Source organism: Triticum urartu, chromosome 4A (genome assembly GCF_056163025.1).
Source record: "Triticum urartu cultivar PI428250 chromosome 4A, HENAU_Tu73, whole genome shotgun sequence".
Taxonomy (NCBI): Eukaryota; Viridiplantae; Streptophyta; class Magnoliopsida; order Poales; family Poaceae; genus Triticum; species Triticum urartu.
The window spans coordinates 587,636,560-587,662,241 of NC_141876.1; the positions used below are offsets into that span (position 1 = coordinate 587,636,560).

General features: G+C 45.6%; 1 long non-coding RNA gene across 1 annotated transcript in view; it reads right to left on the minus strand.

Annotated features, from left to right (window-relative positions):
• LOC147976877 (uncharacterized) overlaps positions 1-24,185 on the minus strand; it is a 261,797-nt gene extending 237,612 nt beyond the window's left edge. Inside the window, exon 1 of the long non-coding RNA XR_015602183.1 lies at positions 24,157-24,185. This is a non-coding gene — a long non-coding RNA (uncharacterized LOC147976877). The remainder of the gene's footprint in view (positions 1-24,156) is intronic.
• Between the last annotated feature and the right edge of the window lie 1,497 nt (positions 24,186-25,682).

Here is a 25,682-nt window from a genome sequence, read left to right on the forward strand (position 1 = left end):
AAACACGAACAAGATTGTGTTGGTGGGAAGGCAATAAAGTGGTCGATGATAACACAAATCATCGAGGGAAAGGATGGTATTTCACATCATGAATTTGATTGATATCCTGGAAGAGCTCAGAATGTTGGTGATGATCATGACAAAATGATCGGGAGACTTCATGAAGATGTAATCGATCGGTGATGACATCAAGTCAAAGGAATGATGAAGCGAAAGGTTATTGGAACCACGAGTACGACACAAACTCGAAATCAAGCTTGCTGTTCAAGGCGAAATGATATGACGAGGAAAATCGACGTAAGCTTAGCTCATCGTTAAAATTTGTGCTCCAGGAAGAAGGACCGGGTAGCACAGTTATACTTTAGTATGATAATGATATAGCCGATCAGGCTTGGGATGACACGAAGGATTATTAAACTCGTAAGCAACGAAAATTACTTAGGGTTATCGAACCGAAATGCGGAATCAGTTCACATATCGGTGTTCTAGGTTGACGACAACCCAGAACCCAGGAAAACTGGAATCGGTGAGAAATAATAGTTGATGAAGAACCCATAAGAAGTTATGCAGTTCCATGATATTCTTGAGATACCAGAGTGTAATACTCAACGGTAGATTAAAGTAAGGGTTGGGCAGGTGCAATGATCTACAGAAGACAAGTACTTCAACTTGTCCGAGAAATGGTATTTAAAGGAGAACATGGCCGAAACCACGATTACAAAAGGCCAGATCCCAGATATAAGATGAACTTATACCAAGGAAATATTTAATTGAAGAGGATCTTAATGATACGATCTACATCGTCTCCATGGGCATGAACACAAGTTCAAGGTCGACTCCAATTTCCCCAATGCATAGCTGTTCATTCACTTCTCACTTTCGATGAAGTTGTAGTGCTGAAATAATATCTGGCAAATCAGCAGAAGAGTATGACTCGTGAAAACACTCGAGTGCATACGGTTAGGGAAGGCATAGGTTCAACCCATAAGGGCATCTTAGGAACATATACCACAAACTTCAGGAGCAAATAACTCTAGCTCGGAAGTAGAGCATGGTTGATAAAGCAGAAGATACAGATTGTCAAAGACATGGGAATAACTCACAAGAATTTTTCAATGTGAAGGATACTAACGGATAATAACCCAGCAATGGGCCTGGAGGTGCACAACGGAGTTGATGTTAGTATTGGTACTCAATAAGAGAAGGAAAGAATCCAAATGCATCGGATTATAGAACATCTGAATAATTCGATGCTTTGGTCACAAAGGAATTATGATTTCCAAAATGAAGGATCAGAAGCAGACGCTCTGATCAAGATGGATAGTCAAATAGACATAGGGGCGTACAATCGAAGGCAAATTGATTGGTCAAGAACCAGCTCATGTCCGGAGTGACGTCTGAGCTGAAAGGAAGAATTCTAATTGCTTGATGATTGCGAGCATTCGCAAACATATCGAATTAATGTACTCAAAATAATGATGACAAAGGGTGCCAATAAGATTACTAGACTTATGGGATTAACCATAATGCAAGCAAGCAAGAATTTCAAGAGCAATAGCCTGTTGAGGATTTTCATAAGATCAAATAGTATTTCAAAGAATTTTATGAAACACATAAACCACTGGGGATGAACGAATCCTCGATAAGTGTGAGGTATTATCCGTAGGGGTATCCAGGCGGCAAAGAATTGCAAAGCAGTAACCTCAAAGGATTCTCAGAACAACGGAGAGCAGTTTGTTGCACCTTGTAATAACAAGATCAATGGGATTAAATGTAAGAATGGCAGATGTATGCAATTATCCATAAGGATATAACAGTGGTAGGGAATTTGCAAAGGCAACGGGCACAAGTGTCCCGGGGGAACATCGTAGAGTATCTTCGAAATCTTCTAGCGCGGTAGGTGATCATTTGTCATAAGGGGCTCTCCGGGTGGATGTGATCACGAGATCCTAATGTTAGTGTTAGTAATTTCATTTAACCCTAATAGAAGAGAGATCAGAGTCCTAGAGTATAGACGAGGAATAAAAGATCCTAGTACCACCCAATGGCGACGTGGGCCCATAAGACACAGGTCCCAGGATCAAAACCGGGCTCTAATACAAACTTGTGACGCCCCCGATTCAATCATACACTAATCATGCACGCAAACGTGTACGATCAAGATTAGGGACTCACGGGGAGATATCAGAACACAACTCTAAAACATAAATAAGTCATACAAGCATCATAATACAAGCCAGGGGCCTCGAGGGCTCGAATACAAGTGCTCAATCATAGACGTGTCAGTGGACACAACAATATCTGAGTATAGACATAAGTTAAACAAGTTTGCCTTAAGAAGGCTAGCACAAACTAGGATATAGATCGAAAGAGGCGCAGGCCTCCTTCCTGGGACATCCTAACTACTCCTCGAAGCCGAACTCCATGTAGAATCATCCTCTAGATCCTCTGGCTCCTGGACTCCATCATATAATTGCAATAACCAGGAAAGGGGGTAAAAGAAATAGCAAAGCAACTGTGAGTACTCATCCAAAGTACTCGCAAGCAAGGATCTACACTACATATGCATGAGTATCTATGTAAAGGGGCAATGTCGGTGGACTAAACTACAGAATGCCAGAGTAAAAGGGGGATAGCTAATCATGTCGAAGACTACGCTTCAGGCCACCTCCATCTTGCAACATGTAGAAGAGAGTAGATTGAAGTTCTCCAAGTATCATCACATAGCATAATCCTACCCGGCGACCCTCTCCTTGTTGCCCTGTTAGAGAGCGATCACCGAGTTGTATCTGGCCCTTGAAAGGGTGTGTTTTATTAAGTATCCGGTTCTAGTTGTCATAAGGTCAAGGTACAACTCCGGGTCGCCTGTTACCGTGGACACGGCTATTCGAATAGATCAACTTCCCTGTAGGGGTGCACCACATTACCCGACATGCTCGATCCCTCTGGCTGGGCACACTTTCCTGGGTCATGTCCGGCCTCGGGAGATCAACACGTCACAGCCCCACCTAGGCTCAGCAGAGAGGTCAGCACGCCGGTCTAAATCCTATGCGCACAGGGGTCTGGGCCCATCGCCCATTGCACACTTGCACGTTGCGTACGCGGCCGGAAGCAGACCTAGCCCCCTTAATACATGCGCGAGCTTACGGTCCAATGCGGCGCGCGCCGCTCAGTCGCTTACGTCAAATAGAACTTCGATTGATACCACGATGCCGGTTGCCCATATCTTGTCCCACGTGGCGGTTAGTGCGTATAAGGTCAACGACCCAACTCAGATCAAATACCAAGATCTTGATAAGCGTGTTATTATGAAATAACCACGGACGATGACCAGGGCTAGGCCCACCTCTCCCCTAGGTGCTCTCAACCTGCCCTATCGCTCCGCCACAAACATCCACACAGAGGGCCGTCAGGAAAGTATGTCCTTTCAGCCCCCAATCCGTGAATCACTCGCGGGTACTCCTCGAGCCGACCCGACTTTAGTAACCACATGTATCATGTATAAAGTATATAATATATCCCTGTGATCACCTCCCAAGTGATCACAGCCCGATAGTATAGCACAACAGACGGACAAGAATGTAGGGCTACTGATGGAAAACTAGCATCCTATACTAAGCATGTAGGATTGCAGGTAAAGGTAACAACAGTAGTAGCAATGACAGGCTATGCATCAGGATAGGATTACGGAAAGCAGTAACATGCTACACTACTCTAACGCAAGCAGTAGAGAGTAGAATAGGCGATATCTGGTGATCAAGGGGGGCTTGCCTGGTTGCACACACAAGAAGGAGGGGTCGTCGGTGACGTAGTCGACCACATGGGCATCGGCATTGTCACGGGGTCTACCAAAGAGAAGAGGGGGGAAAAACAGTAAATACATAGCAAGCAAGTGCATAACAAGACAACAGGCAGAGCTAGACGTGTTCTAATGCGGTATGAGGTGATACCGGTGAAGGGGGGAAACATCCGGGAAAATATCCCCGGTGTTTCGTGTTTTCGGACAGATGAATCGGAGGGTAAAATTTGCGTGTTCGCTATGCTAGGGATGCGTGGCGGACGAACAGGCTGCGTAACCGGATTTGTCTCATCGTTCTGAGCAACTTTCATGTACAAAGTTTTTTCATCCGAGCTATGAATTATTTTATAATATTTTATAAAGATTTAATCATTTACTCGGATTATTATTAATTATTTAATTTGAAAAATAATTACTGCATCATCATGATGAGAGCGTGACGTCAGCGGTCAAAGTTTACCGTTGACCAGTCAACTGACAGGTGGGGTCCATTTGTCATTGACTGCTATCTAATTAACAGTAGTTAGTTTTATTAGTAGGTTAATTAGGTTTAATCAGATAACTAACAGAATTAATTAAGTTCTAATTAATTATTTTAATATATTTCTCTTTTTTTAACATTCTAGGGTGGGGCCCCAAGGTCAGTGGCTCAGGGGAAGCCTTAACGGGCGGACGTAAAGGCGGCGGGGTGGGACAGACCCTCCAGGGCTCGCGCGCACACGCCCGAGGCGTGGCCGCGGCCAAGGTGCGCCGCCAGCGAGCATGGCGCGGCGGGGCAAGGCCTGCAGTGGCCAGAGACGGGAGGGGCCACGGTGGCGCGGTAGAGGAGGCGGCGCCGAGCGGAGCGACGACCAGCAGGCGGGGCACGGCAACGAGGCGGACGCGCGTCCAGGGGGGTCGCGGGCGCTGCGAGGGGCGGCAGTGGCGGACAGCAAGGGCATGGCGGCCCGAGCGCCGGAGTAGCCAAGGCACGGGTGTAGGACCCGAGCGCGGCCGCCGGCGAGTGGAAGCCAGGCCAGGGGCGGGAGCTCGCGACGCGGGGAGCAGGGGAGCGGCGCGCGGCAACGGGACAGTGCTAGCGCGTGCGTGAGGCCGCGCGGCGGGGAGCGGCAGGGGCCGTGGTGGCCGTGAGCGGGAGCTCGGGCGGCGGCGGCTGTGCTAGCAGTAGAGGCAACGAGAAAGGCGGAGGGGGCGGCCAGGTTAGCGCGGGCAGGGGGCGCTGGAACGCGTGAGCAGGAACGGACGGCGGATGGCGGCCAGGCGAGTGAGCGCGAACGGGGACGGAGCCCGTGTGCGACCATTTGCGGGATGACGTGAGCAGAAGCGGCAGAGCGAGGCGGGGCCGCAAGGAGGAGACCACGGCGTGAGCGCGTGCGCGCAAGGGAGAGAGGAGGAGGGGGATCTCACGGGGGCCGTAGGGATAGGGCAGTGGAGCTTGGGGAGGAGGACGGAGACGACGGGGACGGAACGGAAGCAGTCCGGCGGGGAGGAGGAGGCAGGCCGGCGAGGCGCGTCGGCGAAGAATGGTGTCAGGCGCGTCGATTCCTTGCCCCCGATCTCGATCCAGATCGGGGGAAAAGAGGAGTGGTGTGAGTGGGAGTAGTGGGGGGTTAGGGTTTCGGGGGGTGAGGGGATATGGGGAATGGGGGGTGGCCGGATGGGCCCGACCTGCTGGGCCGAAGCCTAGTGAGGGGGGCGGGGTTGATTGCTTTTCTTTTCCTCTTGTTTTTCGTTTTCTCTTTTACTCCTTTTTTTATTTATTTTCTTTTATGTCTTCTTTTTGTTCACTTTTATTTTTGTTTTTACAAGATACCAAAATGGCACCTAATTTGATGTTACCAAATATGCCAGTGCCACACTAACTTGCTACCCAAGCTAAAATAGTTTCATAATTATTAACATTTATAAGTGTTTAAACAATAGTTTTCGCAACTGTTTTATTCATCTTATAGTATTTAAATATTTTATAAAGGTGTTGTTTCTCCACCATAATTACCTATGAAATATTTGGTTCACTCCGAACATTTTAGTTTTAATATTTGAAAACTTTTACTGTCTCACTTGATTGTGAATTTGAAGTTGAATCAGTTTTGAATCAACGCGAGTTTATCAAGAGTAACCGAGGTGACATGGCATCATTAGCAGAGGTTCACTGTAGCTTAATTACCCAGGCGTCACAGACAGTCCTTAACCTTGCTCATTGCAAGGAGGAATCTGGCCCAATAGTGGTGTACTGTCTCTTGGGGCTGTTGTCTAATGTGGGAAAGATCATTTATATCTGGGTGGGTGGGTGGATTTAGGTCCGAACCCTGACCCAATCTAAGACCCAGGGGCGGAGGAGTTTCCGATCTTGGCAGTTCGGGCTCCGGGATGTTGCCCAATAGGTCTGGCCCGCTGCCTAATAATAGGTTCAAGGCTTGGGCCATGTCCTGCCGTAGATGGGTGTCCGGCTCGGAGAGCTCGGGAATCCGGAACTGTTTGTCCTCAAGATAGAGGAAGATTTGCTGCATTGCTCCTCCACCACCGCTATCTAATGGGTGACCGGCGGGGAGTTAATCTCCCGTTGGTCGGGTTTAAGCCCGATCTGATCATAGTCCGTAGCGACTCCCAAGGCGGCGATGCGATCCAAGAGCTCGTTCAAAGAAGAGAGCTCCATTGGATCCAACTGCTCGGCAAATTCCGAGCCGACGTGGAGGCTGTTTTCGATGACCCAAGAAGTCATCGTCGGCGCAGCGGCCGACCGGGCGGTCATGACGAAACCGCCTAGCCGTAGAGTTTGGCCTACAGCCATGGCTCCCCCAGAGGTGATGTTGTCCTTGACAATGAGACGAGCCATCCAGCCTTATGATGACGACACAGTGGAACTCTCAATGAAAGCACCAATGTCGGTGTCAAAACCAGCAGATCTCGGGTAGGGGGTCCCGAACTATGCGTCTAAGGCGGATGGTAACAGGAGGCGGGGGACATGATGTTTACCCAGGTTCGGGCCCTCTCGATGGAGGTAATACCCTACTTCCTGCTTGATTGATCTTGATGATATGAGTATTACAAGAGTTGATCTACCATGAGGTCGTAGAGGCTGAACCCTAGAAGCTAGCCTATGGTATGATTGTTGTTGTCCTACGGACTAAACCCTCCGGTTTATATAGACACCGGAGGGGGCTAGGGTTACACAGGGTCGGTTACAAGGGAGGAGATCTACATATCTGTATTGCCAAGCTTGCCTTCCATGCCAAGGAGAGTTCCATCCGGACACAGGACGAAGTCTTCAATCTTGTACCATCATAGTCCAACAGTCCGGCCAAAGGATATAGTTCGGCTGTCTGAGGACCCCCTAATCCAGGACTCCCTCAAGGGGAACCTAAAACTTTTTCAAAATGAAAAGCGAAAGTGAGAAAGAGTAGCATTGTTAAAGTGGGAGCTAGCCTTGAACTTTTTCATGCTCACGGAAACTTTGTGAATCTTGATTACAACATGTTTTCAACAAAAATAATTATCCCCTTCTACAATTCCATTGTATTATAAAAATAATGTGCCAAGGTTTGCCTTTAGGATGTTTACAATGCTTGTTGGTTTGTGCGATGCAGGACAGAAACTTTGGGTGCAGTGCACGATTTTACATTTTTTTACTGGAACGTCAAATGGTTCTAAAACTTTGTGCACTGTCTTTCTATACAAAATTTTTATTTTTCCTAATTTTGGCACAATTTTTGGAGTACCAGAAGTATAGTGAATGTTCAGATTACTACAGACTGTCCTGTTTAAGACAGATTCTGTTTTTGATGCATAGTTTGCTTGTTTTGATGAAACTATCGATTTCTGTCAATGGATTAAGGCATGGAAAAGTTATATTACAGTAGATACAATGCAAAAACAAAATATGAATTGGTTTGCAACAGTACTTAGAGTAGTGATTTGCTTTATTATACTAACGGATCTTACCGAGTTTTCTGTTGAAGTTTTGTGTGGATGAAGTGTTCGAAGATCGAGGAGGTCTCGATGTGAGGAGAAGGATGATGACCCACAAGTATAGGGGATCTATCGTAGTCCTTTCGATAAGTAAGAGTGTCGAACCCAACGAGGGGCAGAAGGAAATGATAAGCGGTTTTCAGCAAGGTATTCTCTGGAAGTACTGAAATAAGTGGTAACACATAGTTTTATGATAAGGTAAATTGTAACGAGCAACAAGTAATAAAAGTAAATAAAGGGAAGCAAGGTGGCCCAATCCTTTTTGTAGAAAAGGACAAGCCGGAACAAACTCTTATAATAGGAAAAGCGCTCCCGAGGACACATGGGAATATCGTCAAGCTAGTTTTCATCACGTTCATACGATTCGCGTTCGGTACTTTGATAATTTGATATGTGGGTGGACCGGTGCTTGGGTGCTGTTCTTAGTTGAACAAGCATCCCACTTATGATTAACCTCTATTGCAAGCATCCGCAACTACAACAAAAGTATTAAGGTAAACCTAACCATAGCATGAAACATGTGGATCCAAATCAGCCCCTTACGACGCAACGCATAAACTAGGGTTTAAGCTATTGTCACTCTAGCAACCCATCATCTACTTATTACTTCCCAATGCCTCCCTCTAGGCCCAAATAATGGTGGAGTGTTATGTAGTCGACGTTCACATAACACCACTAGAGGCTAGACAACATACATCTTATCAAAATATTGAACGAATACCAAATTCACATGACTACTAATAGCAAGACTTCTCCCTTGTCCTCAGGAACAAACGTAACTACTCACAAAGCATATTCATGTTCATAATCAGAGGGGTAATAATATGCATATAGGATCTGAACATATGATCTTCCACCAAATAAACCAACTAGCATCAACTACAAGGAGTAATCAACACTACTAGCAACCTACTACCACCAATCCCAGACTTTGGGACAAGAATTAGATACAAGAGATGAACTAGGGTTTGGAGATGAGATGGTGCTGGTGAAGATGTTGATGGAGATTGCCCTCTCCCGATGAGAGGAGCGTTGGTGATGATGATGGCGATGATTTCCCCCTCCCAGAGGGAAGTATCCCCGGCAGAACAGCTCTGCCGGAGCTCTAGATTGGTTCCGCCAAGGTTCCGCCTCATGGCGGCGGAGTTTTGTCCCGAAAGGTTCCTTCTTATTTTTTTCTCATCGAAAGACTTCATATAGCATAAGATGGACGTCAGAGACCCACCAGGGGGCCCACGAGGTAGGGGGCGTGCCCTAGGAGGGGGGCGCGCCCCCCACCCTCATGAGCAGGGTGTGGGCCCCCTGGCCTTCATCTTTGGCGAGGATTTTTCTTTATTTCTTTTAAGATATTCCGTGGAGTTTCAGGACATTTGGAGTTGCGCAGAATAGGTCTCTAATATTTGCTCCTTTTCCAGCCCAGAATTCCAGCTGCCAGTATTCTCCCTCCTTATCTAAACCTTGTAAAATAAGAGAGAATAGCCATAAGTATTGTGACATAATGTGAAATAACAGCCCATAATGCAATAAATATCGAAATAAAAGCATGATGCAAAATGGACGTATCAAAGGAGGAGAGGCAAGAGCTCAAGCTTGGTGATGCCCAAGGCTCCCCAATTAAATATTCAAGGAGACTCAAGCGTCTAAGCTTGGGGATGCCCCGGAAGGCATCCCATCTTTCTTCAGCAAATATCGGTATGTTTTCGGATTCGTTTCGTTCATGCAATATGTGCAAATCTTGGAGCGTCTTTTGCATTTAGTTTTCACTTTTATTTTATGCACCATGCTGGTATGAGATAGTCCTTGGTTGATTTATAGAATGCTCTTTGCACTTCACTTATATCTTTTGAGTATGGCTTTATAGAATGCGTCGTGTGCTTCTCTTATATCATTTGAAGTTTGGATTGCCTGTTTCCCTACACATAGAAAACCGCCATTTGTAGAATGTTCTTTTGCTTCACTTATATTTGTTAGAGTGTGGGCATATCTTTTGTAGAAAGAATTAAACTCTCGTGCTTCACTTATATCTGTTTAGAGAGATGACAGGAATTGGTCATTCACATGGTTAGTAATAAAATCCTACATAAAACTTGTAGATCACTGAATATGATATGTTTGATTCCTTGCAATAGTTTTGCGATATAAAGATGGTGATATTAGAGTCATGATAGTGGGTAGTTGTGGATTGTAGACATACTTGTGTTGAGGTTTGTGATTCCTGTAGCATGCACGTATGGTGAACCGTTATGTAACGAAATTGGAGCATGAGGTATTTATTGATTGTCTTCCTTATGAGTGGCGGTCGGGGATGAGCGATGGTCTTTTCCTACCAATCTATCCCCCTAGGAGCATGCGTGTAGTACTTTGTTTCGATGACTAATAGATTTTTGCAATAAGTATGTGAGTTCTTTATGACTAATATTGAGTCCATGGATTATACGCACTCTCACCCTTCCATCATTGCTAGCCTCTTCGGTACCGTGCATTGCCCTTTCTCACCTCGAGAGTTGGTGCAAACTTCGCTGGTGCATCCAAACCCCATGATACTATACGCTCTATCACACATAAACCTCCTTATATCTTCCTCAAAACAACCACCATACATACCTATCATGGCATTTCCATAGCCATTCGGAGATATATTGCCATGCAACTTCCATCATCATCATATACATGACTTGAGCATTTATTGTCATATTCCTTTGCATGATCGTAAGATAGCTAGCATGATGTTTTCATGGCTTGTCCATTTTTTGATGTTATTGCTACGCTAGATCATTGCACATCCTGGTACACCGCCGGAGGCATTCATATAGAGTCATATCTTTGTTCTAGTATCGAGTTGTAATATTGAGTTGTAAGTAAATAAAAGTGTGATGATCATCATTATTAGAGCATTTCCCCCAAAAAAAAGAGGCCAAAGAAGCCTAAATAAAAAAAAGGGGGCCAAAGAATCCCGCCCAAAAAAGGGGGCAATGTTACTATCCTTTTACCACACTTGTGCTTCAGAGTAGCACCATGTTCTTCATATAGAGTCTCTTGAGTTATCACTTTCATATACTAGTGGGAATTTTCATTATAGAACTTGGCTTGTATATTCCAATGATGGGCTTCCTCAAATGCCCGAGGTCTCCATGAGCAAGCAAGTTGGATGCACCCCCACTTAGTTTTCAGTTTGAGATTTCATATACTTATAGCTCTAGTGCATCTGTTGCATGGAAATCCCTACTCCTTGCATTGACATCAATTGATGGGCATCTCCATGGCCCGTTGATTAGCCGCGTCAATGTGAGGCTTTCTCGTTTTTGTCTTCTCCACACAACCCCCATTATCATATTCTATTCCACCCATAATGCTATGTCCAGGGCTCACGCTCATGTATTGCGTGAAAGTGGCAAAGGTTTGAGAACGTCAAAAGTACAAAACAATTGCTTGGCTTGTCATCGGGGTTTTGCATGATGTGAATATTTTGTGTGATGAAGATGGAGCATAGCCAGACTATATGATTTTGTAGGGTTAACTTTCTTTGGCCATGTTATTTTGAAAGGACATGATTGTTTTATTAGTATGCTTGAAGTATTATTGTCTTAATGTCAAATGATAGACTATTGCTTTGAATCACTCGTGTCTTAATATTCATGCCATGAATAGATACATCATCAAGATTATGCTAGGTAGCATTCAACATGAAAAATGATCTTTTTTATCATTTACCTACTCGGGGAGGAGCAGGAATTAAGCTTGGGGATGCTGATACGTCTCTGTCGTATCTATAATTTTTTATTGTTCCGTGCCAATATTCTACAACTTTTACATACTTTTGGCAACTTTTTATACTATTTTTGGGAATAACATATTAATCTAGTGCCCAATGTCAGTTCTTGTTTGTTGCATGTTTTTTGTTTCATAGAAAATCCATATCAAACGGAGTCCAAACGGAATAAAAACTGATGGAGATTTTTTTGGAATATATCTAATTTTTGGGAAGTGGAATCAACGCGAGATGATGCCCGAGGGGGCCAGGAGGCAGGGGGCGTGCCCCAGGGGGGTAGGCGCGCCCCTGACCCTCGTGGACACCCTGTAAGGCGGTTGTTACCCTTGTTTCGCCGCAAGAAAGCTAATATCCAGATAAATATTGTGTTCAAATTTCAATCCAATCGGAGTTACGGATCTCCGGTTATAAAAGAAACGGTGAAAGGGCAAAATCCAGAGCGCAGAAATAGAGAGAGACAGAGAGACAGATCCAATCTCGGAGGGGCTATCGCCCCTCCCATGCCATGGAGACCAAAGACCAGAGGGGAAACCCTTCTCCCATCTAGGGAGAAGGTCAAGGAAGAAGAAGAAGAAGAAGAACGGGGCTCTCTCCCCTCTCTCCCGATGGCGCCGGAACGCCGCCGGGGCCATCATCATCACCGCAATCTACACCAACAACTTCACCGCCGTCATCACCAACTCTTCCCTCCTCTATGCAGCGGTGTAACCCATATTTTACCCGCTATAATCTATACTTAAACATGGTGCTCAATGCTATATATTATTTCCCAATGATGTATGGCTATCCTATGATTTTTGAGTAGATCTATTTTGTCCTATGGGTTAATTGATGATCGTGATTGGTTTGAGTTGCATGTTTTTATTATTTGTGTTGTCCTATGGTGCTCTCCGTGTTGCACAAGTGTGAGGGATCCCTGCTGTAGGGCTTGCAATATGTTCATGATTTGCTTATGGTGGTTAGCGTGAGTGAAGGAAGCACAGACCCGAGTAAGTAGGTTTTTTGGGTATGGGAGTAAAGAGGACTTGATGCCTTATAATGCTATGGTTGGGTTTTACCTTAATGATCTTTATTAGTTGCGGATGCTTGCTAGAGTTCCAATCATAAGTGCATATGATCCAAGAAGAGAAAGTATGTTAGCTTATGCCTCTTCCTCAAATAAAATTGCAATAATGATTACCGGTCTAGTTATCGATTGCCTAGGGACAAATAACTTTCTTGTGTGACAAAAAGCTCTCTACTAAAACTAACTTAGTTGTGTCTTCATCTAAACAGCCCCTACATTTTATTTACGTGCTCTTTATATTCTTGCAAACCTATCCAACAACACCTACAAAGTACTTCCAGTTTCATACTTGTTCTAGGTAAAGCGAACGTTAAGCGTGCGTAGAGTTGTACCGGTGGTTGATAGAACTTGAGGTGATATTTGTTCTACCTTCAGCTCCTCGTTGGGTTCGACACTCTTACTTATCGAAAGAGGCTACAATTGATGCCCTATACTTGTGGGTTATCATGTCCCAATCTATGAGAGTAGGGTTCTCTCTAGTAAACTCATGAAAGGTCTCAAAGTGTGACGCATAAGCTCCACCCGCGGGGAAGACACACGGTAGCCACGTATCGGTCAAGGATTTATGTGAAGCTAGATTCCCAGAAAACTTGCAGTTCAAGGCCTAGTCCACTGTTCAAGTTGCTGAGTAGTGTAGCATAGAGTTCTAGGTGGAAGTTGAACTTAACAGTCTCCACTGCAATACCGGTATATAAAACAGTGTTTTGGAACTAAAGGCAAATTCTATGTGCCTCTACGATCTAGTGGGGGATTGCTGGAATTTTATCTATTTATGGGCCAATCCAATAAGTATTTAAGAAATTCCTAAATAAATCCTACAAGCCCACTTAGCCCATTTGTGCAAGGCAAGGGATAGTACTAAAGTTTAGTCCCACACTGCTAGTTTAGTGGGAGTTGGACCTCCTTATAAGGGAGGTTCTTTCCCCACTTGTATGAGCATGAGAACAAGAGGGACATCCACGCGTGCTCCTCCTCCACCGCCCGCCTCACCATGCCACGCCTCGTCAAGACGCGTCGCGGGTTGCGGGAATGAGCTGAGCCGATGTCTAAATTTTTGCCACGCACGACGGGTATACGAAAGGTCACACGGGAGCTGAAACATTTTTTGTATTGGACATTGAATCCGAATGGCTCGCCTCTTCGGCTGAAGTCTGTTCGCTTCGTCTCCCGATGTTGCTTCACCTCCCATCGCAGCCTGTTCGCCTCCTTCTCCTGTGCCTATAGACACACCAGAAGACCTCTTCCTCTTGCCACAAAGTTCCTGAGCACTGCTGAGGGAGTCCTGGATTAGGGGGTCTCCGGACAGCCGTACTATATCCTTTGGCCGGACTATTGGACTATGAAGATACAAGATTGAAGACTTCGTCCCGTATCCGGATGGGACTCTCCTTGGCGTGGAAGGCAAGCTTGGCAATACGGATATGTAGATCTCCTCCCTTGTAACCAACTCTGTGTAACCCTAGCCCCCTCCGGTGTCTATATAAACCGGAGGGTTTAGTCCGTAGGACAACAACAATCATACCATAGGCTAGCTTCTAGGGTTTGGCCTCTATGATCTCGTGGTAGATCAACTTTTGTAATACTCATATCATCAAGATCAATCAAGCAGGAAGTAGGGTATTACCTCCATCGAGAGGGCCTGAACCTAGGTAAACATTGTGACCCCTACCCGAGATTCGCCGGTTTTGACACCAACATTGGTGCTTTCATTGAGAGTTCCACTGTGTCGTCACCATAAGGCTTGATGGCTCCTTCGATCATCGGTAACGATGCGGTCCAGGGTGAGGTTTTCCTCCCCGGACAGATCTTCGTATTTGGCAGCTTCGCACTGCGGGCCAATCGCTTGGCCATCTAGAGCAGATCGAGAGCTACGCCCCTGGCCACCAGGTCAGGTTCGGAAACTTGAACTACACTACCGATATCCGCGGAGACTTGATCTTCGACGGATTCGATCCCCTCCCAGGTGCACCGCACGATCACGAACAGTGTTTGGGAGATCACACCTGCAGCTACTCAGGCCCTCAATCTGGAGCATATTGCGCCATCCGAGGACGGGTGGATAGAACCCGCCATGGAGGCCGCACTCTCAGCGGTGATGGAGCCGGATGCTGACTTCACCCCTCATGAGAGTCGCGTTGCCGAACCACTAGATTCATCTCTGGCCACGGACTCTGAGCCGCCTGCATCCGTGCCTATCGAATCCGATTGGGCGCCGATCATGGAGTTTACCTCCGCGGATATCTTTCAGCACTCACCTTTCGGCGATGTGCTTAATTCATTAAGGTCTCTCTCCCTGTCAGGAGAACCTTGGCCGGACTATGTTCGGCTAGAATGGGATGCGGACGATGAAGAAATTCACTCCCCACCCACCACCCACTTAGTAGCTAGTGTCGATGATTTAACCGACATGCTCGACTTCGACTCCGAAGACATCGATGGTATGGACAACGATGTAGGAGACGAACTGGAACCACTGCCCACAGGGCGCTGTACCGCCACCTCATCATATGATATATACATGGTGGATACCCCCAAAGAAGGCAATGGCGATGAGACAACGGAGGATGACCCCTCCAAGAAGCAACCCAAGCACCGACGTCAGTGGTGCTGCTCTAAGTCTCGCCATAGCAATAGTAGTGATACCGGCACAAGAGACAATGACACTCCGGATAGTGCCGAAGACGACGACAATCCCCTCCAGCAAGATTTAGAGCGGGAGGATGAACAAGCTAGCCCTCCAGAACGGGCAGCAGATGAAGAAACGGAGGATGACAATTACATGCCTCTCTCCAAAGACGAGGTGAGCCTCGGCGACGTAGAATTTATCGTGCCTGAGGATCCCGTCGAGCAAGAGCGCTTCAAGCGCCGGATTATTGCCACAGCAAATAGCCTGAAGAAAAAGAAACAACAGCTTCGAGCTGATCAAGATTTGCTAGCAGACAGATGGACCGAATTCCTTGCGGCCGAGGAATACGAACTCGAATGCTCCTCCAAGAGTTACCCAAAGCGCAGGTCGCTACCCCGACTCGAGGAGGAAGCATTGCAACCTACTTCGCCAGCATACGATGCGGCTGACCGGCCATCTCGCGGCCGAGACAGAGAGGCGTTTCAGCCTGAAGATCAGCCTGCACCCCGCCGCCACCCAAACAAAAATACCATTGCCCGGGGCAACACGTGGGACCTGCAAGATGTATTGGAAAGCAGGGCAAAACAGGCAAGATCGATATACGGGTGACGGGGGTGCGCACCAACACGAGACGATGACCGTCACGCCGGATACACTAAAAGTAAATCCGGTCGGGCCGAATACAGCAGACAAGACTCATATGAACTGCGTCGCGATATAGCCCGGCACAGAGGCGCTGCACACCCCCTATGCTTCACCGATGAAGTTATGAATCACGAATTCCCAGAGGGTTTCAAACCCGTAAATATCGAATCATATGATGGTAACTAGATCCCGTGGTATGGATTCAGGATTTCCTCCTCCACGTCCACATGGCTCACGGTGATGATCTACATGCCATCAAGTACCTCCCATTAAAACTCAAAGGACCAGCTCGGCATTGGCTGAATAGCCTGCCAGCAGACTCCGTCGGCAGTTGGGAGGATTTGGAAGATGCATTCCTTGACAACTTCTTGGGCACTTATGTGCGACCACCGGATGCCGATGACTTGAGCCATATAACTCAACAGCCAGGGGAATTGGCCAGGTAATTCTGGACACGGTTCCTAACTAAGAAAAACCAAATTGTCGACTGTCCGGATGCAGAGGCCTTAGTGGCATTCAAGCATAACATCCGTGATGAGTGGCTCGCCCGGCACCTTGGCCAGGAGAAGCCGAAATCTATGGCAGCCGTCACGACACTCATGACCCGCTTTTGTGCGGGCGAGGATAGCTGGCTGGCTCGCAGCAACAACACATCACGGAATCCGAGCACTTCAGATGCTAAAGATGCTAACAGCAAGCCACGTCGTAATAGACACAAGCGCCACAGCAACGGCGATAACGCCGAAGATACGGCAGTCAACGCCGGATTTACAAGCTCTAGATCCGGTCAGCGGAAAAAGCCATTCAAAAGAAGTACTCCAGGCCCGTCCAGTTTGGATCGTTTACTTGATCACTCGTGTCAAATCCATGGCATCCCCGATAAGCCCGCCAACCACACCAATAGAGAGTGCTGGGTGTTCAAGCAGGCCGACAAGTTAAATGCCGAACACAAGGACAAGGGGCTGCATAGCGATGACGAGGAGGAGCCCCGGCCGCTGAACATGGGAGAACAGAAGAGGTTCCCCCCACAAGTGAAGACGGTGAACATGATATACGCAACCCACATTCCCAAGAAGGAACGGAAGCGTGCACTAAGGGACGTCTATGCGATGGAGCCTGTCGCCCCAAATTTCAACCCATGGTCCTCTTGTCCGATCACCTTCTATCGAAGGGACCACCCCACTAGTATCCGTCATGGAGGATCCGCCGCATTAGTCCTAGACCCCATCATTGACGGATTTCACCTGACTCGAGTTCTCATGGACGGCGACAACAGCCTGAACCTGCTCTATCAGGATACAGTGCGCAAAATGGGTATAGATTCCTCGAGGATCAAACCCACCAAAACCACCTTTAAGCGTGTCATCCCAGGTGTAGAGGCCCATTGGATGGGCTCAATCACACTGGAAGTGGTCTTCGGATCCCCGGACAACTTCCGAAGCGAGGAGTTAATCTTCGATATCGTCCCGTTCCGAAGTGGCTATCACGCACTGCTCGGGCGAACCGCATTTGCAAAATTCAATGCGGTACCACATTACGCATACCTCAAGCTCAAGATTCCAGGACCTAGGGGGTCCTAACAGTCAATGGAAACACAGAGCGCTCGCTCCGCACAGAAGAGCACACTGCGGCCCTCGCAGCAGAAGCATAAAGTAGCCTTTTAAGGCAAACCGCTAATTTGGCGATACAGCCCCCGGACACCGTCAAGCGAGTCCGGAGTAACCTGCAGCAGGATCGCATGGCACATTCAGAGCTTGCCTAGCAATTCGGCTCCCGATGATACGTCTCCAACGTATCTATCATTTTTGATTGCTCCATGCTATATTATCTACTGTTTTGGACTATATTGGGCTTTATTTTCCACTTTTATATTATTTTTGGGACTAACCTATTAACCGGAGGCCCAGCCCAGAATTGTTGTTTTTTGCCTATTTCAGTGTTTCGAAGAAACGCAATATCAAACAGAGTCCAAACGGAATGAAACCTTCGGGAACGTGATTTTCTCACTGAATATGACCCAGGAGACTTGGACCCTACGCCAAGGAAGCTTCGAGGTGGGCACGAGGTAGGGGGCGCGCCCCCACCCTCACCGACGTACTTCTTCCTCCTATATATACCTACGTACCCGCAAACGATCAGGGACGGAGCCAAAAACCTAATTCCACCACCTCAACTTTCTGTATCCACGAGATCCCATCTTGGGGTCTGTTCCGGAGCTCGGCCGGAGAGGGCCGTCATCACGGAGGGCTTCTACATCATCATAGCCTCTCCGATGAAGTGTGAGTAGTTTACCTCAGACCTTCGGGTCCATAGTTATTAGCTAGATGGCTTCTTCGCTCTTTTTGGATCTCAATACAATGTTCTCCCCCTCTCTTGTGGAGATCTATTCGATGTAATCTTCTTTTTGCGGTGTGTTTGTTGAGACCGATGAATTGTGGGTTTATGATCAAGTCTATCTATGAATAATATTTGAATCTTCTTTGAATTCTTTTATGTATGATTGGTTATGTTTGCAAGTCTCTTCAAATTATCCGTTTGGTTTGGCCAACTAGATTGGTAGTTCTTGCCATGGGAGAAGTGCCTAGCTTTGGGTTCGATCTTGCGGTGTCCTTTCCCAGTGACAGAAGGGGCAGCAAGGCACGTATTGTATCATTGCCATCGAGGATAACAAGATGGGGTTTATTTCATATTGCATGAATTTATCTCTCTACATCATGTCATCTTGCTTAAGGCGTTACTCTGTTTTTAACTTAATACTCTAGACGCATGCTGGATAACGGTCGATGAGTGGAGTAATAGTAGTAGATGCAGGCAGGAGTCTGTCTACTTGTCTCGGACGTGATGCCTATATACATGATCATACCTAGATATTCTCATAACTATGCTCAATTCTATCAATTGCTCAACAGTAATTTGTTCACCCACCGTAGAATACTTATGCTCTTGAGAGGAGCCACTAGTGAAACTTATGGCCCCCGGGTCTATTCTCATCATATCAATCTCCATCACTTTAATCTTGCTTTGCTTTTTACTTTGCCTTTTACTTTTCACTTTGCATCTCTATATCAAAAATACCAAAAATATTATCTATCATCTCTATCAGATCTCACTCTCGTAAGTGATCGTGAAGGGATTGACAACCCCTAATCGCGTTGGTTGTGAGGAGCTATTGTTTTTGTGTAGGTACGAGGTACTTGAGCGTGGCCTCCTACTGGATTGATACCTTGGTTCTCAAAAACTGAGGGAAATACTTACGCTACTCTGCTGCATCATCCTTTCCTCTTCGGGGAAATCCAACGCAAGCTCGAGAGGTAGCAAGAAGAATTTCTGGCGCCGTTGCCGGGGAGTCTACGGAAAAAAGTCAACATACCAAGTACCCATCACAATCCCAATCTCCCGCATTACATTAGTTGCCATTTGCCTCTCGTTTTCCTCTCCCCCACTTCACCCTTACCGTTTTATTCGCCCTCTCTCTCCCAATCTCCTTCTCCTTATCCGTTTGCCTTTTTCTCACTTGCCTTGTCGTCATGGCTAGTCTTATTTCCTCTCCGTTATCTCCCGAGAATGAAGTCCTAAATTTTAAACAAAGGGAGGGAGAAAATCTGAAAGACGCTTGGTATAGAATTTGCAATGCTCAAAATAGATCTACCAGGAAGCAATCTATTTCAGTTCTTCTTCGTAATTTTTATGTAGGTGCTAGTCCTTGATATAGATATATCCTTGATACCATTACCGGGGGGAATTTCTTGGGTAGCCATACTTTTGATTCTTCTAATGCTATGATAGATTTATTTGGCTCACCACCTCTTTTGGTTAATGGAACTATGTTATCTTTGGAGCATGTTATGCAAATGCTTGAAATTATTGAAAACAAAGTTGCTACCATTGAGTCCATTAAAAATCTAGACAAAAAGATCCATAATCAAATTACTCAATATGGATCTAAGGTAGGAATGACTTTGAAAAATATTAAGGAGAAGGAACCTATGGTTAATGAGAAAATAAATCTAGATCCCTCTAGAATCGATAAACTTGAGGGTATCACTACCAACTTGGGAACCGCTTTTTCTTCCGTAAAGAATACTCCTAGTCCTCCCACTAAAATTGCTAAGCTTATGTATGTTCCTAAGAATAAGGGTGAATCATCTAGTAAGGAAACTGCAGATCTTAAATCTGTAAGTAGTCATCCCGATCTTTTTGCTATCATTAAGGAACCATTTGCTACAAATGAATTTTGCGATCTTGTGCCTAAAAGTCTGATAATTACTAAAAAAAGAAATCTCTAAGAAAGGTAGATGCCTCATTGAAGAATTGCCTACCAAAGATAGCAATACCTAGATCTATCCTCGCTTTTATGCCTAGCTAGGGGCGTTAAACGATAGCGCTTGTTGGGAGGCAACCCAATTTTATTTTCAGTTTTTTGTTTTTCTTCTGTTTAGGAATAAATAACCCATCTACCTTCTGTTTTGATGTGGTTTGTGTTTAATTTAGTGTTTGTGCCAAGTTAGACCTATTGGATCTTCTTGGATGATAGTTATTTGCTCTTGCTGTAATTTCCAGAAACTTTGCGTTCAGTGGCCGAATTGTTAAAAATCACCAGAACATGATAAAATACTGATTCCAATTGCTGCTGATCAATAAACAAATTTTCTAGGTCGTCCAATTTTCGTAGATTTTTTGGGTTCCAGAAGTTTGCGTTAGTTACAGATTACTACAGACTGTTCTGTTTTTGACAGATTCTGTTTTTCGTGTGTTGTTTGCTTATTTTGATGAATCTATGGCTAGTAAAATAGTTTATAATCCATAGAGAACTTGTAATACAGTAGGCCTAACACCAATATAAATAAAGAATGAGTTCATTACAGTGCCTTGAAGTGGTCTTTTGTTTTCTTTCTTTAACGGAGCTCACGAGATTTCTATTGAGTTTTGTGTTGTGAAGTTTTCAAGTTTTGGGTGAATTCTTTTGATGGATTATGGAACAAGGAGTGGCAAGAGCCTAAGCTTGGGGATGCCCATGGCACCCCCAAGATAATCTAAGGACACCAAACATGATACGTGTTTTTCTTGGAGCGTCTTGTATTATTTGTGTCTTTGTTTGTTAGTGTGCCACAATAATCCTTGCTATACACACCTTTTGAGAGATCCATACATAATTTGGAATTTGATAGAATAGTCTATGTGCTTCACTTATATCTTTTGAGCTATGTAGTTTTGCTCTATGTGCTTCACTTATATCTTTTGAGCGTTATAATTTTGCTCTATGTGCTTCACTTAGATCTTTTAGAGCACGGTGGTGGATTTTTTTTAAAGAAACTATTTATCTCTCATGCTTCACTTAGATTATTTTGAGAGTCTTAATACCATGGTAATTTGCTTAATAATAATATGCTTGGTGTTCAAGATTTGTGAAACTTTCTTTTGAGTGCGTTGAATACTAAGAAAAGATTGATGCTTGATAATTGTTTTGAGATATGAAGATGGTGATATTAGAGTCATGCTAGTTGAGTAGTTGTGAATTTGAGAAATTGTTGTGTTAAAGTTTGTGATTCCCGTAGCATGCACGTATGGTGAACCGTTATGTGATGAAGTCGGTGCATGATTTATTTATTGATTGTCTTCCTTATGAGTGGCGGTCGGGGAAGAGCGATGGTCTTTTCCTACCAATCTATCCCCCTAGGAGCATGCGAGTAATACTTTGCTTTGATAACTTCTAGATTTTTGCAATAAGTATATGAGTTCTTTATGACTAATGTTGAGTCCATGGATTATATGCACTTTTTTCCCATCCATCCACCATTGCTAGCCTCTCTAATACCGCGCACTTTTCGCCGGTATCATACACCCACCATATACCTTCCTCAAAACAGCCACCATACCTACCTATCATGGCATTTCCATAGCCATTCCGAGATATATTGCCATGCAACTTTCCACCGTTCCGTTTATTATGACACGCTCCATCATTGTCATATTGCTAGCATGATCATGTAGTTGACATCGTATTTGTGGCAAAGCCACCAATCATAATTCTTCATACATGTCACTCTTGATTCATTGCATATCCCGGTACACCACCGGAGGCATTCATATAGAGTCATATTTGTTCTAAGTATCGAGTTGTAATTGTTGAGTTGTAAGAAAAATAAAAGTGTGATGATCATCAATTTTTAGAGCATTGTCCCAAGTGAGGAAAGGATGATGGAGACTGTGATTCCCCCATAAGTCGGGATGAGATTCCGGATGAAAAATAAAAAAAAAGAGAAAAGAGGCCATAAAAAAAGGAAAATGCCCAAATAAAAAAAGAGAGAAAAAGAGAGAAGGGACAATGTTACTATCCTTTTACCACACTTGTGCTTCAAAGTAGCACCATGATCTTCATGATAGAGAGTCTCTCATTTTGTCACTTTCATATACTAGTGGGAATTTTTCATTATAGAACTTGGCTTGTATATTCCAATGATGGGCTTCCTCAAAATTGCCCTAGGTCTTCGTGAGCAAGCGAGTTGGATCCAAACCCTACTCACTCACATTGATATCTATTGATGGGCATCTCCATAGCCCGTTGATACGCCTAGTTGATGTGAGACTATCTTCCCCTCCTTTTGTCTTCTCCACAACCACCATCCCACTGGTAGAAAAAGGGCCTATAGTCCCAGTTCGTAAGGGCCTTTAGTCCCGGTTCCTGAACCGGGACTAAAGTGTTGGTACTAATGCCCCAACCCTTTAGTCCCGGTTCAATCCAGAACCGGGACTGATGGGCCTCCACGTGGGCAGTGCGCAGAGCCCAGTCAGGAGACACTTTCGTCCCAGTTGGTGGCACCAAGCGGGACCAATAGGCATCCACGCGTCAGCATTTCTGTGGCTGGGGTTTTTGTTTTTTTCGAAAGGGGGGGTTGGGGGTTTTGGGGGGTTAATTTAGGTGTTTCATATATTGTGTTAGCTAGCTATAATTAATAGAGAGAAGTGCCCTCTCTTATGTCCGTGCTTGGTCGACTCTACGTACTATACATACGTATAGAGAGGACTAGACACGCTGGCTAGCTAGTAAGCAAACGAAGGAAACAGAAGATCGTCATGAACATATATGCATACAGAGAGAAGTGATATCGACCACCTCTCCTTCTCCGAGAGATTGGTCGAACAACAAGTTCTCGTATATCTATCTGACACTACCGGCTACATATATACAATAATTATCTCTTACAAATATAATCATACGGACTCAGGGTCCACATAGAATTCTCCGTCTTCAGGGATCACGTGGTCAAGAAAGAATGCCGCCAATTCCTCTTGAATTGCTCGCATGCGAGCTGGTGCTAGGAGTTCATCCCGCTTCCGAAACATCTAATTTGAAGAAGGGGGTCAATACATATATATATGAATGAATGAAACTCAACACAAATGATGGTAATAAAATAAAATTGTGAATGTTGTTATTTACGTACTTCATATTGTTCGTTAGAGTACCCGCCCCGCTCACAGGTCGTGTGGCGGATGGACTCGCAGATGTAGTATCCACAGAAATCATTCCCTTGTTCCTGCCACAACCACTTTACAAGAAATAGAGGTCAATCAAACTGATAAGCAAGAATGCTAAATGGTATTAATGAAACTAGCGCTTGAATCACTAGGAGATGCGCGGAACATGCTACTATAGTACTTACTTTCGGGTGTCTAAATTCCAGCTCCTTCGGCAGTCTCGGAGCTGTTTTGGTGAATTTTCTCCAAACCCTGCCGGACAAAGAAAACAATTACTTGATATCAGGAAATGAACAAAGTTGCTGATATGGTGGATAATGATTGATTTAACTTACTTCTAGAGTATTTGAGTCATGTCTGCATAGTCCTAGGGATCATTTCGTTTTGAGTCTAAGACGGTTACTAGTCCATGCTCAAGCTTAATCTCTAGGAGAATATAGTGGAAACTACACACGCATGCATAACTCATGAATTACATTACTATAACCTTGACTAATATATAAGGGAAACCGAATACGCACAAGACAGTAACACTCACCTGAAGTTGTAAGGAAAGAGTATTATATCTTTGTTTTGATTTATTACGAACGATTGTAGCAAGTTGGCCTCGGTAGCTGCGGCATGAAGTTTAACCTGAGTTGCATCTATGAGATATGTGTTAATGAACCCAATATCACCGACTTGTCTTTTCTTCAATTCGGCGATCTTCAATCTGCATAATATAGTGAGGATGATTATAAATACATGCAATGAAAGAGCTAAGCTATATAGAGAAACTTAATGACAGAAGTAGTACTACTTACAGACAGTAGCAGGCGACCATTGTTTTATCAAGGGCCAATTGATTGAAAAACTGATAGAACTCCTGAAATGGAACAGGCAACAGATCAATTCCAACGAGGTCATGCTCCTTTTTAACTTTCACATAAAAAGTACTCCTCCCCCCAGAGTCTCTGTAGATTTTCAAGTACCAATCATGCAATCTTTGCATCATCGTTGATAGAGATCTTTCATCTTTGACGAGAGGCTTCCCGTACTCGTATCTTTGTATCTGCATGTCCATGGGTTCATAATGTACTTCGTCGGGCAGGTAATCTGCAAGATTGCTATAACCGGGCACCATCCTCGGATCATTAGCGACGTTGTGGCTAGGCACCTTGAGCGGGGGGCACAATTGCTTCGCTTGTTCGCCGAGCTGGGAAATTTGTTTCCCAGCTCATCGTTCTTTCAGCCTTTGATCACTGACAGTACTTCCCGACCGCTCCGCTTCGGCAAATTCCTTTCCAATAATGCGGTCATAGTTTCCTTTCGGCGGATCAGATTTCGGTGGTTTTGTCAGGGCAGCCAGAGTGCGCTTCACTTTCACCCGATCTACCTTCTCCTCCGGAGGTGGATGTTTCTTTGCTTTCACCCCTTCAAAGAAGTTCCTCACTTCTTCTCGCGTGATCTCGGCGTTCTCCTCCAGGGTCCTCTCATATGGTAACTTCTCTGGAGTCTTCAAAGAAGGACCGAATCTGTATGTCCTCCCGCCTCCGGTTGTACTGCTAGACATCGACGGAGCGGTTGTCTTCTTTACTTGCTTAAGAGGCGGAGGAGAAGGACTACGACGCGCCGGAGCAGCTGGAGCGGCGGCAGGTCTCTTCCGCCCTTGCTGACGAGGCGGAGAAGGAGGAGGCTGGCTGCTCGGGCGCGTCGGCGCAGGCGGAGAAGGAGGCGGAGTGCCGCCACGCGCCGGAGAAGGAGCCGGCCGAGGGCCCTGATCGTCACTTGCCGGAGGAAGAGGCGGTGGAGGCGGAGTGCCCTGACTTGCCGGAGGAGGAGGAGGAGGCGGAGGCGTCCAGTTCGGAAGGTTGATGAGCTCCTTCCGCCATAGGCATGGAGTCTTCAGAGCAGACCCCAGCCGAGTCTCCCCTTCACCGGTAGGGTGGTCAAGCTGGAGGTCCTCAAATCCCTCCGTTATCTCATCCACCATCACCCTAGCATATCCTTCTGGAATCGGCCGGCAGTGAAAAGTTGCGCCGGGTTCAGTAGGATAAACAGAGCCAACAGCCGCCTTGACCTTCAAATTCATCCATTGCGTCATAAGGTGGAAATTTTGAGACTCCGTTATAGCATCCACGGGATAGCTGGCAGGAGCCGTCAAGGCATGCTCCAGCTGAAGCAGCTCGGTGGAAGCCATGTTGCTTCTGCGCTGAGATGGCGGGGTAGCTTCGGGGGAGGCTTCGGCAGTACGTTTGCTGCGATTTGCTTCTCGTTCCTCTATCGCGTCTACCATAGCTTGCAGTGCCTGCATTTGGGTCTGCTGCACTTTTTTCCTCCTCTCATGGGA